This window comes from Rhinoraja longicauda, chromosome 1, assembly GCF_053455715.1.
Source record: "Rhinoraja longicauda isolate Sanriku21f chromosome 1, sRhiLon1.1, whole genome shotgun sequence".
Classification (NCBI taxonomy): domain Eukaryota; kingdom Metazoa; phylum Chordata; class Chondrichthyes; order Rajiformes; family Arhynchobatidae; genus Rhinoraja; species Rhinoraja longicauda.
In genome coordinates, this window is record NC_135953.1 from 67,695,718 (window position 1) to 67,712,226 (window position 16,509).

General features: G+C 43.0%; 1 protein-coding gene across 8 annotated transcripts in view; it reads left to right on the forward strand.

Moving 5' to 3' along the window:
* Positions 1 to 16,509, forward strand: part of LOC144593604 (amyloid beta precursor protein binding family B member 2-like) — a 237,382-nt gene that overhangs the window by 191,912 nt on the left and 28,961 nt on the right. The gene's annotated exons all lie outside the window — the stretch shown is intronic.

The following is a 16,509-nucleotide window of genomic DNA, read 5'->3' on the forward strand; positions in this document are numbered from 1 at the left end:
GCATGCAGGTACAGCAGGCAGTGAAGAAACCAAATGGCATGTTGGCCTTCATAGTGAGAGGGTTTGAGTTTAGGAGCAAGGAGTTGTACAGGGCCCTGGTGAGACTGCACCTGGAACATTGTGTGGTCTCCATTGTTTTGGTCTCCTCATTTGAGGAAGGACATTCTTGCTATTGAGGGAGTGCAGGGTAGGTTCACCAGGTTAATTCCCGGGATGGCGGGACTGACATATGATGAAAGGATGGATCGACTGGACTTATATTCACTGGAATTTAGAAGGCTGAGAGGGGATCTTATAGAAACATATAAAATTCTTAAGGGATTGGAGAGGCTAGATGCAGGAAAAATGTTCCCAATGTGGGGGAGTCCAGAACCAGGGGTCACAGTTGAAGAATAAGGGGTAAGCCATTTAGGACTGAGATGAGGAAAAACTTTTTCAGCCAGAGAATTGAGAATAGCTCTTACGTCTAACAGAATCAAGGGATATGGGGAGAAAGCAGGAACGGGGCACTGATTTTAGATGATCAGCCATGATCATATTGAATGGCGGTGCTGGCTATTCCTGCACCTATTTTCTATGTTTCTAATTTCAGATAATCCCTGCTTCCTGCCTTTCTTCTCTGTTCTCCACCCTCTCTTCCAATCCATCTGCAGTCCTCACAAGTTCCCTTTCCCACACTCCACCCAGAACCACCCCCCCCAACCACCCTCCCTCCTATCCCAACCTGGTTTTGTCCACTTACTTATCCACACACTGATTCCCCAATCTGGTTTCAACTGCCCTTTATTTATCCCTTAGAGGTTCCTACCTATCAGATTGTAGGGTTTGTAGCCTTTGCCTCCTTACTTATCACACTTCAGCCTTTATCTCCACCTTCTCCTAACTCCACTCCTTTCCCTCCCACATCTGGCGCCATCGACCCATTATCCTTCAACCCTCCTCAGCCCATCTATCACCTACCAGCCCTTGTCTCGCCATTTGCTCTCTCTTCCTTATTCTGCCAACCTTTCTTCTCTACTCTCAGCCATAAAGGAGGGTCTAAATCTGAAGATAGACACAAAATGCTGGAATAACTCAGCGAGGCAGGCAGCATCTTTGGAGAGAAGGAATGGGTGCCGATTCGGGTCGAGACCCTTCTTCAGGCTGAAAGTCAGGGGCCTGATACGTCAGCTTCATGCCGTTAAATCCACTGGTGTTGTTCAATTCACTGAGTTCCTCCATTACTTTGTTATTTTTTGCTCCAGGTTCCAGCATCTGCAGTCTCTTATATCTCCATCAATTAATTCCACAACATCAAAGTATAATACTAATAGCAACAACAGGTTAAAAAAAAAGAAAAATTCAAGAAATAACTAAATAATTTTTCCTCAATATCAAATCCTTACAATAATGCCCTGGGATAAAATATGGCAAAACATATTATTTGGGAGAAAAAAAATTCCAGAACGTTATTTTTCATTTTGTGAGAAGACATAACAAATATTGTGCAGCATGTTTAATCATTTAAATCTTGAAAAATAAGTTTTATTGACGTCTAAAGTCTAAAGACACGAGTTAGGGAGGTTCTGTTATATGTGTATATATTTGTATAAAGCTCTGGTTAGGCTTAACCTTTTTGGGGCCTTTTAATCGTATATCCTTCCTTGGGTAAGGGGGACCTGATCAGTACCCAGTCTTCCAAGTGAAGTCTCACCAGCAGAAACGCAGAACTGCAGATGCTGGTTTATAAAAGAAGACACAGATTGCTGGAGTAACTCAGTGGGTCAGGCTGCGTCTCAGGAGAGAGGAGGAGAACTTCTTCAAAGTAAGCATCTCCTGAGATGCTGTCTGACTTGCCGAGTCTCACCACTGCTTTATATAATTTCATTAAGCTAAAGGCCTCTGTCAATAAAGGTTGATATAATGCTTGCCTTCTTAAATGTTTGGTGCAAAAGGGTACCTAGGTCCCTTTGAACACCAACAATTTTATTTTCACCGTCTAAAAATATGTCTTTCTATTTTTTCTATTAAGATGGAAGACCTCACATTTTTTCACATTTTCTTCCCCTGTCATGAACCTAGTCTGTAATATCCCCTGAATCCTCTCTCCACATAGCCATTTGGGTTTTTTTAGGAAACTCGAATACGTTGCACTTGATCCCCCTCATTCAAATCATTGATGGGGGTTGTGAACAGAGAGGTCCCCAGCACCAATCCCTGTGGCAGTTCACTAATCACAACCTCCCCATCAAAAGACCTTTTTATCCTTGCTCTGTTTTCTGTCCAATCTATAGGTGCTTTGGGCCACCATGTCTGTGCCAACTATCAAGCATCCATCTACTCCAAACCTACACTCATTACATTTTCTTTTTGATATTCTGCCTATGTTTCCATCTCCTCTCCAGATTCTACCATTCACCTACTTGAGGCAATTTACAGCAAGCAATTAACTTACCAACTGCCTTGGGATGTAGGTGGGAGGAAACTGGAATACCTCAAGGAAACCCACATGATCAGGAAAAAGGTGCAAACTCCATAAACACTGCACCGGAGATTAGGATCAAACCCAGGTGGCTGGAGCTGTGAGGTAGTTGCTGTTCCAGGAGCGCCATTGTGTCATCTAAACATGTCTTTTGTATTTATCCCATGATTTATTTTGACATCGTAATCCATGTATTTTTTTCTCTTCTTTTTTTGAATGAAGCAGGCCATTAAACTGCATAAATTAGAGAGGATTTTATAAATGAGAAAAGTCATAGTATTTTGCAAATGCGACAACACATTTTTTCACTCTTGCAGAACCTGTTCATTACAGGAATGTCTCTAGCAAATTTGAAAGCAACAATTCTATGTGTAGTAACAGATTGATGGAAACTGATTGTAGGGTGTGCACTGCATTGAAAAGAGGATTCTCTCCACTCACAGCACCTGTTTGTAATCGGTAAGACACATCAGAGGATGTAACCAGGCTACTGTCTGATATGGGAGTGCAGAGAGACTGAAAGAAATTGGATCAGCATATTAATAAATGAATAAGCTGTCATTCTCGGGAGGTTCTCCACAGTTCATTGAAGTACATGGCTATATCAGGAGCACTCAACATCACCTGATGCATACCAAAGCCTGTGGGAATAATTCTAGTCAGCGTGTTGTCTGTAGTGTGAAGGCATCTGACGTGCTCGGCAATTTAATTCCTTTCCGCTGCAGTAATTGAAGCGGGTAAGAGAGGAAAATTAATAGCAGCATGCTACATAGAGCAGTTTATTTTCTCTTTAGACCTTCGGCACGACACCATGTGCTAGACTGAAATGAAGATTGCACTTTCGAGCATGATAAAGAAATACATTTGCAATCTCCCGGTCTGGCAGTTTTCTAACGTAGAGAGATATATCTGCAGTACTGTAAGTACTTGGAGCATGTTATTTTTCCACGCTATATGGTACTGGTGATTACAATAGTGCATGATGTAACTCGTATATAGTACAACCGTTCTAAATAATAGCTAACTTTCTGGCTTTAATCATTCTATAGTGGTGAGCGTGCACAAAGGATATGTCCATTGAGAACTGTTTTGGATGACAATGCACTGGTAAAAATGTCCATGGTTGTGTCAGAGGTTAAATTGAACTATTGCAATAAACCATCTAAAACTCAATTATGGCAGCTGCTGGCAGTGTGTGCAGCTGTGTTGCGGTCATTTGAGCGATCGGTGCCAAGATTGAGTTTTGAAAGCTTGAAGTAAAATGGATTTGTGAGGCTGGGATATTATGTGTGAAATGTGAGGTTCGAGTGCACTGGACCAGACTGTTAAAAAAACAAAAGGTCACTCCTTTGTGAAATGGAAAATAAAATACCTGTTAGTAATTGTAGCCACTTCATTACTAATCCAGCCTAAGATGTCACTAAATATTGAGGTTTCGAATAGCAGCATTTTTGTCTGAAAAACATTTAATTTCTTCTTGGATACTGCACTGTTAAAGCCCATTCAATATTGAACTAATGTAATTTAGATTTCTACCAGGGCAAACATTCTGAAGGGTTTGCAATTAGAATGAAGAAAACTTTGCAAAACGATTCTGTTTCGTTAAACGTAAGCTCTATGGTGTTGACAAAATAATATATTTTTAATGTTTATGCGCTGCTTTTATTAGAAACTGGCTCTTTGATTCCGATTAATTACAGCTGGCAACAGTCTGAGCATGACATTTCAGATTGATGAATTTAAAAACTACTGCAAGCACTTCCCCTTTGTCTGCTGCCTACGCCTGGATAATTATTTTTCTGGGACTTTTTTTAATGCTTTGTATTCGCCTTTTATAAAAATGTGCAGATAAGTACTTTCTGTGGGTTGGTGGATGGGTAATTAAAAAAACTACCCAGTATTGGCAAATTAAAGCATTTTAGTGGATATTGACTTTCCTAGCCTTGGTTCTTGTTAAGGATATAATTTAGAAATGCTTTGTTGTAAAGCTGCTTTATAAGTACATAGATAAGATCTAGTTTTCCCACAATTTATATATGTGCCTTTTTTGTCTGTACAATCCTCATAAATTCTCTCAACCTCCCTGGTGATTTCAGAATCTCCCCCCCCCGCCCCTTCCTTGGCATCACATGCAGATATGTTGACATGCTAGGAGTACTATTGCCCATTTTGGTTACAACATTTCTTTGGGTATTTGTTGAATGATGTTCTGACCATCTGACGTGGAATTATGCACCAGTGGTTCATATCACTTTCATTGATGTTATTGGATTTATCTTCCAATCTCTGGTTCCACTGTAGTTGAGACTCTTGGTGGTTTTGTGGAAGCAGTTATTAGAGCACGGAGCACTGGTGAAGGGGGAGATGAAGAAATCACACCACAGGAGGAAGCCATTTGAGTGTTGATACTGCCAGCCTAAGATATACTTGTATTCCTTTTTAAATATTTTCTAAGCACTTCTTATCAATTATTAGACAGGTCATGACCTATTCTGCTGTCAGTTATGTTCCTCATTAAAGGAAATGTGATATCTGAGGAAATATGGACGCATTAGGTCATATGTAAAAACGACTTTAGCAATGTTAAATGCCATTGAGGAATCAATCTGAAGGCTGGTTGGTATTTGTAATTATCTGAGTTTAATGACAGGCAATACCCTCCAGATAAATCTCCTACTAGAATAACTTGGTTGAATTGGTCAAAAACCGCTAATCATTTTGCATTTTAGTCAATCACAGCAATGCTGCTTTACATAATCTTCAGATAAATGAAGCATTGAGGCTAAGTAAAGAATTACCATTCAGACAGATTTCCTTTCTCTGCTCATGGTCCTCAGACTAGTGGGTGATAAAGTATCAAGTGTTCATTTAGATAATTTGTAAATGAGATATTCTTGTGCTCTCAAACATGTAGTGACATTTTGTTACATCTGCAGATGTGTTAATCATGCACTTCCATGTAAATCTTAAAGAACACGTTGTGTGTCCAGCTACTTTCACCACATTTTAAACAAAGGAAAATATTTGAGTTCAGTGTAAAGTGCTGATCCAGTTTTTATTTGTTTGTCTTCTTTCTCCTGTGCAGAATTAAAATTTTACTAGAAATTGTAAGTGTTTCAAAATTACTGCAGATCACCTTTTCAATTTGTTCCAAAGTCAAGAATATTGCTTTGGAAAGCAGGTCAGAGAGAACAATAATGTGTGGCTATGTCGGAACACTGAAATCTATATACTAAAACTCTCGTTTGTTTGTTTGTTTGTTTGTTTGTTTGTTCCTGAACTACAGCCAAAACGGTACACGATAGCGCGACAATTTTAGGCCTACTTTACTCACCGTCGTCCCTTTGGTGCTAATGGAAGAAGTTTCATTGAAATCGGTGTTATATTTTTAGTTATTCACATTTTAAAGTTTAAATCTATCTCAGAGGGAGAGGGGGGGAGGGGAAGAGTGGGGGAGGGGAAGAAGGGGAAGGGTGGAGGGAAGGGGGAGGAGGGGGGGAGGGGGGAGAAGAGGGTGCTGCAGCAATGCAGGAGAGGTTTGGGCCCAACGGGTCCACTTGGTCTAGTTGATTAATAAAAGAAGATCTCTTTTTTTCCACAATAAGAGCATTTAAATAATGCTTGAATACTGGCTGTTCGGATCTTGTTGCGTACTGTACATTCACTTTGGAAAGTTTTCATTTTCTGCTCCACCTGACCTGAAGAAATAAGGGAGGAATTAGCCTACATTTATGTTACACTTTCATAACCTCAGAACATTACTGAATGTAAAACCTCTTAAGGACTGCATTAAAGTGTCAACCTTAATTTTCTGTTCAAATATCTGGAGTGAGTTGAACTGCCATCTGTATTTATAAATTCATTCCTCTAAGCATGCTGATTCACTCTGGGGTTACAATTCCCCAGTACCTTCTCCATATGATCATTCCTCCTATGTGAGCCGAGCCTGTGATTCAAAAGGGCCTATTGCCATCTTGTTTTAGACAATAGACAATAGACAATAGGTGCAGGAGTATGCCATTCGGTCCTTCGAGCCAGCACCACCATTCAATGTGATCTTGGCATTTTAATCAATGAAGCAGCAGGATCGGGTTTGTTACAGAATAATAATCAAATTGGTTGATGATTATTTTGTTATAGCCCCAATACCACAAATCGTCAAGGCAATTATCCCCAAAAGAGCACGTTGTAATGAAATGTATGCAGGATTCAAAGATTCGGATAAATGAATGGAGGAAGCACATGGTGAAGAGCATAAAGTAAATACAAGTAAAACACAAAAAAACTATCAACTATCAATAAAGAAACAACGCAATGTACTTCTTAAGCCCCTCTGCGTATTTGAATCTCCTGTCTGCACTGGTTGGAACCAGCACACAGCATGGTCCAAGCCCTTCCTCTCTCTCTCTCCCTCTCTCCCTCCCTCCTTGGTGAAGCTCTTTTCTCTCCCTGAAGATGAAGCTCACGCTCTCATGGTAGAAGCATGTATTTATATAATAATAATTTTAGCTCTAAGAACAACAGGTTCATGTGTCAAGCTAGCTATCCTCCTTGGTACCATAATGGCGTGCGAGCAAAGCTTATCTCAGTGATCTCGCAGGTGTCATCTTGATCTACTGGTCCCTTTGAATTAGCCCAAGCATTCCTCGAAAACATCTAGCTGTTTTCCTAAACAGGGTTCGAAATGCGGTTCTGCTAATTTAGCTGACGGCTCCATTTCAGCTCACTGTCTGTTTAACCCTTACATGACATACGTTACATCTTATATGTTCAAGATAAACTTGCTCACACTCGTGCAGGAAATTTATTGGAGCTTACCATTGCCCTTAACCATTAACGTAACGATTTGAGTTGGTGCAAATATTTACTAAAATAAATAGTTGTAAGTTTTGAAACGGATTGCAGTTATGAAATTCCATTGACCAAGGCTTGGGACGTAATGCAACAAAGGCTTCACTCCGATCCTTCCAATCTTAGGTGGTCCTGGGAGAGCTGCCATTGTAACCAGCATTATTCAGAACTTCTATAATCAATAGCTCCCCACCTGCTGAACGCACACACAGCTGAACTAAGCCCAAGGATTTTGTGGCCTCCTGTGTGGACTTTCCAGTGCTGCCCTGTCTTCTTCAGCGATGTGTTCAATTGTGTCAAGAGCTGAAAACCCAAACGCCTTGCCAAACTCGCCATAAGTGTGAATATTTATGCTGTTGCAAAGTAGGCATTTGTCCTGTACTGGTGGAGCCTCAGAAGTGATTCAACTCCTCTGAGAAGGAATATCATATCATATCATATATATACAGCCGGAAACAGGCCTTTTCAGCCCTCCAAGTCCGTGCCGCCCAGCGATCCCCGTACATTAACACTATCCTACACCCACTAGGGACAATTTTTACATTTACCCAGCCAATTAACCTACATACCTGTACGTCTTTGGAGTGTGGGAGGAAACCGAAGATCTCGGAGAAAACCCACGCATGTCACGGGGAGAACGTACAAACTCCTTATAGTGCAGCACCCGTAGTCAGGATCGAACCTGAGTCTCCGGCGCTGCATTCGCTGTAAAGCAGCAACTCTACCGCTGCGCTACCGTGCTGCAGTCACAGTCATCGGTTAGCTACATTTCCAGAGGAATAGGTCAGAGCCCTGTGGAAGATGCACAGAAATAAAATGCCACAGTATGAGTATGTGCAGATGATGACCTTAAAACATTCATTATTTTACTTGTTGTTGACATCAAGTCTGCATGGCTGTTAAATATAATGTCGCTGTCCAATATTGAATTCCATCTTCGGGTAGCTGTGAGACTGACCTGTCTCTAGCGGACATGTAGTTGCGGATCCTTGTTATTTCAAGGACACTCTCTGCATATGTAAGTGTGGAGATATATGGAGCACCACTGCAATTTTTAGTCATCTTGATCTTCTGTCCTCCCTCCCACTCGAAGAGACTGCAGCTTGTGACCAAGAGCACTGGGTGAACAGATGGATGTAGAATGTTTATTGGGAGACTGAGGGATAGCGTGATGTTGCATAAATCTGAGGTTCAATGTTAGTGGTGGCTGGGCATGTGGGGCAGAGAGAGTAGGTGATATTGGCAGGGTAGATATTTCAGTTCCCAAAGGACTAATGCTAATTAAATATTTGAGTAGACACAAGAAGGGAGATTGAGGGGATTAGTGATATGTATTTTGGCATGTTGCAGAACGTGTAATCTAATTTTCTTTCATGATCTGTTGAGGTAATTTAACTTGCCATTGACATTGAATGTAGAATCAAGGATCTACATTCCTGATTGTCTAATCTGTGGTTTCTTCCTCCTGTTACCAGGAAGACAATATTTCTGCTACCCCTAAACAGCCATTGGCATAATAATTTGTAAGACACTGACAGCTTTGGATCCTTCACACTCCATTTTCATCATGATATTTGCTCTCAAGGCATCTCTTAAATTCAGCAAACCTCTTGTTTATAAGTTCCCTTTAATTAAGTGTGACTAAAATTGAATCATCTTTATTATCATCATGACCGCTCAACCTAATTGGTCAGCAAACACAGAAATAATGTTTATGGCGTGGCTGAGTTAAAAATGAACTGAAAAAAGCATTGTAAATGTTTGTAAATTTGTACTGAATGAACTGCTGTGTGCCCCACCTCTATGCATTAACTCTCAATGTATTGGTAGTTATTTCCACTCAATGGTACAGTGAGCACAATGTCATCAATGGTCTTTTACAATTTAAATGCTCTGTAAGCATATGATCAGTGTATTTTTAAAGAGGATGCCCTTTTTTTTCTAAATCCATTCCAAAATAGATGATTCAAATATCATATTTTTCATCAAACTGAGGAAATGCTTTGGGGATTGTTCTGTTAATCGTATTAGGTACTGAATAAAGCTTGGCTGTATTAGCCTTAAGCTCTATTGTGCATGCAAATTGTATCAATTGTGGTAGTGTGGATTATCCATGAATTGCTACTTTATAAATACTTTAACAAAAAACAGTGCTGGTGGAACTCAGCAAATCAGGTAGAACCTGTGGAGGGAATAGACAGATTACATTTCAGGTCAGGACCCTCCTTCAAATAAACACATTTTGTTTGACATTTACAATGCTTTTTTTCAGTTCCCTTTAACTCAGCCATTCTATCAACATTATTTCTATGATTGCTGACCAACTATGTTGAGCGGTCATGATGATAAAAAAGCTGTCCATTTTACTTACACTAATTAAAGGGAGTTTATAAATAAGGCATTTGCTGAATTTAAGATTTGCCTGGAGAGCAAATATCATAAAGAAAATGGAGAGTGAAATATCTTTGAGATATTGTCCACTCCTTCAGTTCTGGTCATAGTCATAGAGTGATGCATTGTGGAAACAGGCCCTTCGGCCCAACTTGCCCATACCGGCCAACCTGTCCCAGCTACACTAGTCCCACCTGCCCACGTTTGGTCCACATCCCTCTAAACCTGTCCGATCCATGTACCTCACTAATGTTTCTTAAACGTTGGGATTGTCCCTGCCTCAACTATGCCCTCTGGCAGCTTGTTCCATACACCCACCACCCTTTGTATGAAAAAGCTACCCCTCAGATTCCTATTAAATCTTTTCCCCTTCACCTTAAATCTATGTCCTCTGGTCCTTGATTCACCTACTCGGGGCAAAAGACTGTGCATCTACCCGATCTATTCCTCACATGAGTTTATACAGCTCTATAAGATCACCCCTCATCCTCCTGTGCTCCAAGGAAGCCAGTCCCAGCCTACTCAACCTCTCCCTATAGCTCAGACCCTCTAGTCCTGGCAACATCCTCGTAAATCTCCTCTGTACGCTTTCCAGCTTGACAATATCTATCCTATAACATGGTGCCCAGAATGGAACACAATCCCCAAAATGCGGCCTCACCAACATCTTATACAACTGCAACATCACCTCACGATTTCTATACTCGGGGTCCTTTGGTCATCCTCAATTTTGATCACTGCACAAATCCCCTCCCAAAACTTTCCCATTTTTCTACCTTCTTGCTTAAGAAGCAAATTAAAACTGACAAATTATCTGATAATTTATCTGGTTAAGTGTTAAATTTATGTGGCTTACATTCTGTGACGTGCCATGGCACTATTAGAGTTACATAACTGAGTTATTGTTGTTGCTGTGTGATAAGGACTGAGTTCACATGTTTGATATCTAAATTGTGCTGAGATAAAGGGTGCAGGATCGAACTACAGATGCAAGTTTATACCAAAGATAGACACAAATTGCTGATAGACACAAAATGCTAGAGTAACTTGGCAGGACAGGCAGCATCTCTGGATAGAAGGAATGGGTGACGTTTCACGTTGAGACCCTTCTTCAGTCTGTGTCTATCCTGTGTTTATCTTCAGTTTAAACCTGCATCTGTAGTTCCTTCCGACACAAACTGCTGTTGTAACTCAACGAGTGAGGCAGCATTTCTGGTTTGTTCTTGCCTTTTCTCGCTTCCAGTTCCCCACCCCCTTCTCGCACCTCTATCTTTCAGTCTGAGGAAGGGTTCCAACCCAAAACGTCACCTGTTCCATTTTCCAGAGATGCTGTCTGGCCTGCTGAGTTACTCCAGCATTTTGTGTCTATCTTCTGAGTTAAATGGTTTCAGGCAGGGTGACAATTGGTCACTGCAATTAGCCTCTGTGTTGAGCACAATGGTGTTTAATACTTGAAGAAGTTGGTGGTTTTGTAGAAAGCCTTCCTAGAAGTGTGAGCATGTGAACACTGAGCAAGAATTAGGTGTGGTTTGCCCATGAAGTCCCAAGCAATCTGTCAGCCTCTGACGGGCATCATGGTCACTTGTTGATCAGACAGGAAGACATTGGGAGTCCAGAATCCTTTAAAAAAAAGACGAGAGAAGAGAAATGCCTCCAAAACAAGATAATATGCATTTTCATTGAATGATGGTCGACATTGTCATTTTATGATGTAATTACCATTCAACTAGAATAATACAGATGGTGTTGGTACTTGCCTTGTTTTATGGCTGGATCTATAGCTATTGATGTGTCATTTCAAAAATATTCAATTGGTTGTCTTTGGTAATTATGTCACGACACTGTACCTATGTTATTTAAAATAACATAATAAATTACCGGTTATTCCTTCAACTCTTCCTGTTTATCCATACATCCAGTGGTACTTTCTTAGATCAGAGTAGAGATAAATTAAACATAAAATTAAAGTAATATTAATGTACTTTAAAGAAGTAAGAGCTATGTGGCTGCTCACCCTTTAGTTTTGTTTAGAGATACAGCATGGAAGCAGGCCCTTCGGCCCACCGAGTCCGCGCTGACTAGCGATCCCTGCACACTACCACCATCCTATGCACACTATGGAACAATTTACAATTTTTACCAAGGACAATTTTATACATTTTGGTTTCACCATGTAGAAATTACAGTGTGGGAAGAAACTGGAGCACTTGGAGAAAAACCCAGGCAAGTCACAGGAAGAACATACAAACTCCAGCACCAGTAGTCAGGTTTGAACCCGGATCTCTGGTGCTATTGAGGGCGTGCAGCATAGGTTTGCTATTGAGGGCATGCAGCGTAGGTTCACTAGGTTAATTCCCGGAATGGCGGGACTGTCGTATGTTGAAAGGCTGGAGCAATTAGGCTTGTATTCACTGGAATTTAGAAGGATGAGGGGGGATATTATTGAAACATATAAGATAATTAGGGGATTGGGCACATTAGAGGCAGGAAACATGTTCCCAATGTTGGGGGAGTCCAGAACAAGGGGCCACAGTTTAAGAATAAGGGGTAGGCCATTTAGAACGGAGATGAGGAAGAACGTTTTCAGTCAGAGAGTGGTGAAGGTGTGGAATTCTCTGCCTCAGAAGGCAGTGGAGGCCAGTTCGTTGGATGCTTTCAAGAGAGAGCTGGATAGAGCTCTTAAGGATAGCGGAGTGAGGGGGTATGGGGAGAAGGCAGGAACGGGGTACTGATTGAGAGTGATCAGCCATGATCGCATTGAATGGCAGTACTGGCTCGAAGGGCTGAATGGCCTACTCCTGCACCTATTGTCTATTGTCTAAGGCAAGAACTCTACTGCTGCGCCATCAACCCGCCCCAAACTTAATAAAGATCTTTATTAGTTAATCAGATTGTTCTCAATTCTGGAAATAGGCAATTAAATACACATGAACAATTACAAAGACCTGTGAAGCCATGTGTCCCAAACATTATGGTGCCCTGAAATGGGGGGACTATGTATAGACACAGCTTTAATTTCTACATGTAATTTCTACATGTTCATAAATAAAATTGAACAATGTGCACTTTAACCACAAGTGATTTTTTTTCTATTACAAATCTCAAATTGTGGAGTACAGAGACACCTGGCCCACACACACCGCGCTGGGCCCACAGCCCCCACCAGGCAGAGCCCCTCAGCACTGCTGGGTCCTACTGCCCACCCTCTACTACAGGTAACTGCAGCAGGGGTTCCACTGGGTCTCCCCCTTCCCCCTCCAGCCAGGCGACCCCCAGTACTCCCCACATCGGTCCTCATGCCCCCCTCTGCCCAGCTAACCCACCACCCCCCCACCATACATCCCCTCCACCTGCCCCCCTGCCTCCATCCGACCCCAACCCCCACCATTGCCGGGTGTTCACCATCCCCCCTGACCTCCCCCCTTTCAGACACCAAACGGTCTGTCCTCAGCAGAGGCCTCACCTTTGTTCCCCTCCGCCCCCACATCAACGAGTTCCGCGTCCGCCATGACGTGGAGCTCTTCTTCCGCCGCCTCCAAGCCTTTTACCATGGCAAGGAGTCCCGACCCACCACTGATGACCCCTTCTCCCGTCTCCAACGGACCCCCTCCACTTTTACCCCCCAGTATGGCCTACTACCCCCACTAGAACTTTTTATTTCAAACTGCCGGCGTGACATCAGCCGCCTCAAATTTTCCACTCCCCTGACTATCTCCAACCTCTCCCCTCCTGAACGTGCAGCCCTCAATTCACTCCGCAACAACCCGGACTTAATAATTAAACCCGCTGACAAGGGAGGGGCTGTGGTAGTCTGGCGTGCTGACCTCTACCGCACCGAGGCCAGACGACAACTATCAGACACCTCTTCCTACCTATCCCTGGACCATGACCTCACCGATAAACACCAGACCTTCATCATCAGCACCATCACCGACCTCATCACCTCCGGCGATCTACCCCTCAGTGCCTCCAATCTCATAGTTCCACAGCCACGCACGGCCCGATTCTACCTCCTACCCAAAATCCACAAACAAAATTGTCCAGGCAGACCCATTGTCTCTGCCTGCTCATGCCCCACCGAACTTATCTCTACCTACCTTGACTCCATCCTATCCCCCCTGGTTAAATCCCTCCCCACCTACGTCCAAGACACCTCACACGCTCTCCATCTCCTGGATAACTTCCGGTTCCCAGGCCCCCACTCCCTCATTTTCACCATGGATGTCCAGTCACTACACTTCCATCCCCCACAAGGATGGTCTCGAAGCCCTCCGTTTCTTCCTCGACCGTAGAACCAGCCAATCCCCATCGACCAACACTCTCCTCCGCCTAGCAGAGCTGGTTCTTACCCTCAACAACTTCTCCTTTGACTCCTCCCACTTCCTCCAAACCAGAGGCGTAGCTATGGGCACTCGCATGGGCCCTAGCTACGCCTGCCTCTTTGTCGGGTACGTCGAACAATCCCTGTTCCAGACGTACACTGGCCCCATCCCCGAACTCTACCTCCGCTACATCGATGACTGCATTGGTGCTACCTCTTGCACCCATGCAGAACTCACTGACTTCATACACTTCACCTCCAATTTCCATCCTGCCCTTAAATATACCTGGACTATCTCTGACATCTCCCTCCCGTTTCTGGACCTCACCATCTCCATCACAGGAGAAAAACTAGTGACGGACATTTATTACAAGCCCACCGACTCGCACAGCTATCTGGACTACACTTCTTCCCACCCGGTCCCCTGCAAAAAGTCTATCCCCTACTCCCAATTCCTCCGTCTACGCCGCATCTGCGCCCGGGATGAGGTGTTTCAGACTAGGGCTTCCGAGATGTCCTCGTTTTTCAGAAAACGGGGCTTCCCCTCCTCCATTATAGATGAGGCTCTCACTAGGGTCTCTTCTACATCCCGCAGCTCTGCTCTTGCTCCCCATCCCCCCACTCGCAACAAGGACAGGATCCCCCTCGTTCTCACCTTCCACCCCACCAGCCAGCGAATCCAACAATCATCCACCAACATTTCCGTCACCTACAACAGGACCCCACCACTGGCCATATCTTCCCATCCCCTCCCCTCTCTGCGTTCCGCAGAGACCGTTCCCTCCGCAACTCCCTGGTCCACTCGTCCCTTCCTACCCAAACCACCCTAACCCCGGGCACTTTCCCTTGCAACCGCACGAGATGCAACACCTGTCCCTTTACCTCCCCCCTCAACTCCATCAAAGGACCCAAACATTCTTTCCAGGTGAGACAGAGGTTCACCTGCACCTCCTCCAACCTCATCTATTGCATCCGTTGCTCTAGATGTCAACTTATCTATATCGGCGAAACCAAGCGCAGGCTCGGCGATCGCTTCGCTGAACACCTGCGCTCGGTCCGCATTAACTCAACTGATCTCCCGGTGGCCCAGCACTTTAACTCCAATTCCCAGTCTGACCTCTCTGTCATGGGCCTCCTCCAGTGCCATAGTGAGGCCCGCCGGAAATTGGAGGAGCAGCACCTCATATTTCGCCTGGGCAGTTTGCGGCCCGGTGGTATGAACGTCGACTTCTCCAACTTCAGATAGCTCCTCTGTCCCTCCCTTCCCCTCCTCCCAGATCTCCCTCTATCTTCCTGTCTCCACCTATATCCTTCCTTTGTCCCACCCCCGACATCAGTCTGAAGAAGGGTCTCGACCCGAAACGTCACCCATTCCTTCTCTCCCGAGATGCTGCCTGACCTGCTGAGTTACTCCAGCATTTTGTGAATAGACAAATAAATAAATGTTGGTCTTTGTCCCAAACATTATGGAGGGCACTGTATATATTCTACTTAATCAACTTGCATGACCACAAGATTGAATTCTGACAATGATGGTTAAAGTCATTTCAGCAATGTTTTGTTGAATGCCTGTTATACATGACAAAGTATTGAATTCTAAGTAATTGCGTTTCAAAATAAGGTGCAGAAATTTGCTGCTGAGCGAATCTTTGTCATAATAATTGCACTTAACATGCAAAGCTGTCTGCTTTGCAGGTGTGATGTGGAAAGAACACAAGATTATACTGATACGGTATAGTAGTAATTTTCATCAGTGCTCCATTGAACTGAGTTTGGAAGTTGACTTTTAATATTGGCGTTTCATAGCAAAATGAATACAGGATTTTATCACAAAATAAGACCAGAAAAAAGGCGGTAAGCACATTCAAAACAATGACCATAATCAAAAAAGGTAATTTGTATGTTATTTTGATCAAATAACCTTGTTCACGCTGTCTTAGTTTGTGATTTCAGAGATAAAATTCAGAGAGGGAGACACTGGCATATTGTAAGATTTTTTAAGGAAAGATTATTTTCTAAGTATAGAGTCATTCAGTGTGGAAACAGGCCCTTCGGCCTAACTTGCCCTCACCGGCCAACAGGCCACATCTACAGTAGTTCCACTTGTTTGCATTTGGCCCATATCCCTCTAAACCTATCCTATCCCTGTACCTGTCTAATTAGGAATGCTGAAAGATAATTGATCTTCAATTGGTTAATGTCATGTAAGGTACACACTCCCACACAAGTACGACCCTCTTCTTTATTTTCTATTATTATGAAAACACAAGTTTAACTGAATTAACTCCATATGTTCAACTGCAAGTCCACCTTACGATGAGAGAGCATATTAATGATTAATTTCTGGCTTCATCTCACGATTTTTTCTCTGATTCATCTTTGGAGAAATTTAAGCAACTTGCAGACAATAAATATGAGTTTGAAAAAAAAGTTAAATGATTGAGTATGGGGGGGGGGGGGGGGTCCAGAGGAACCATTTCTTCCA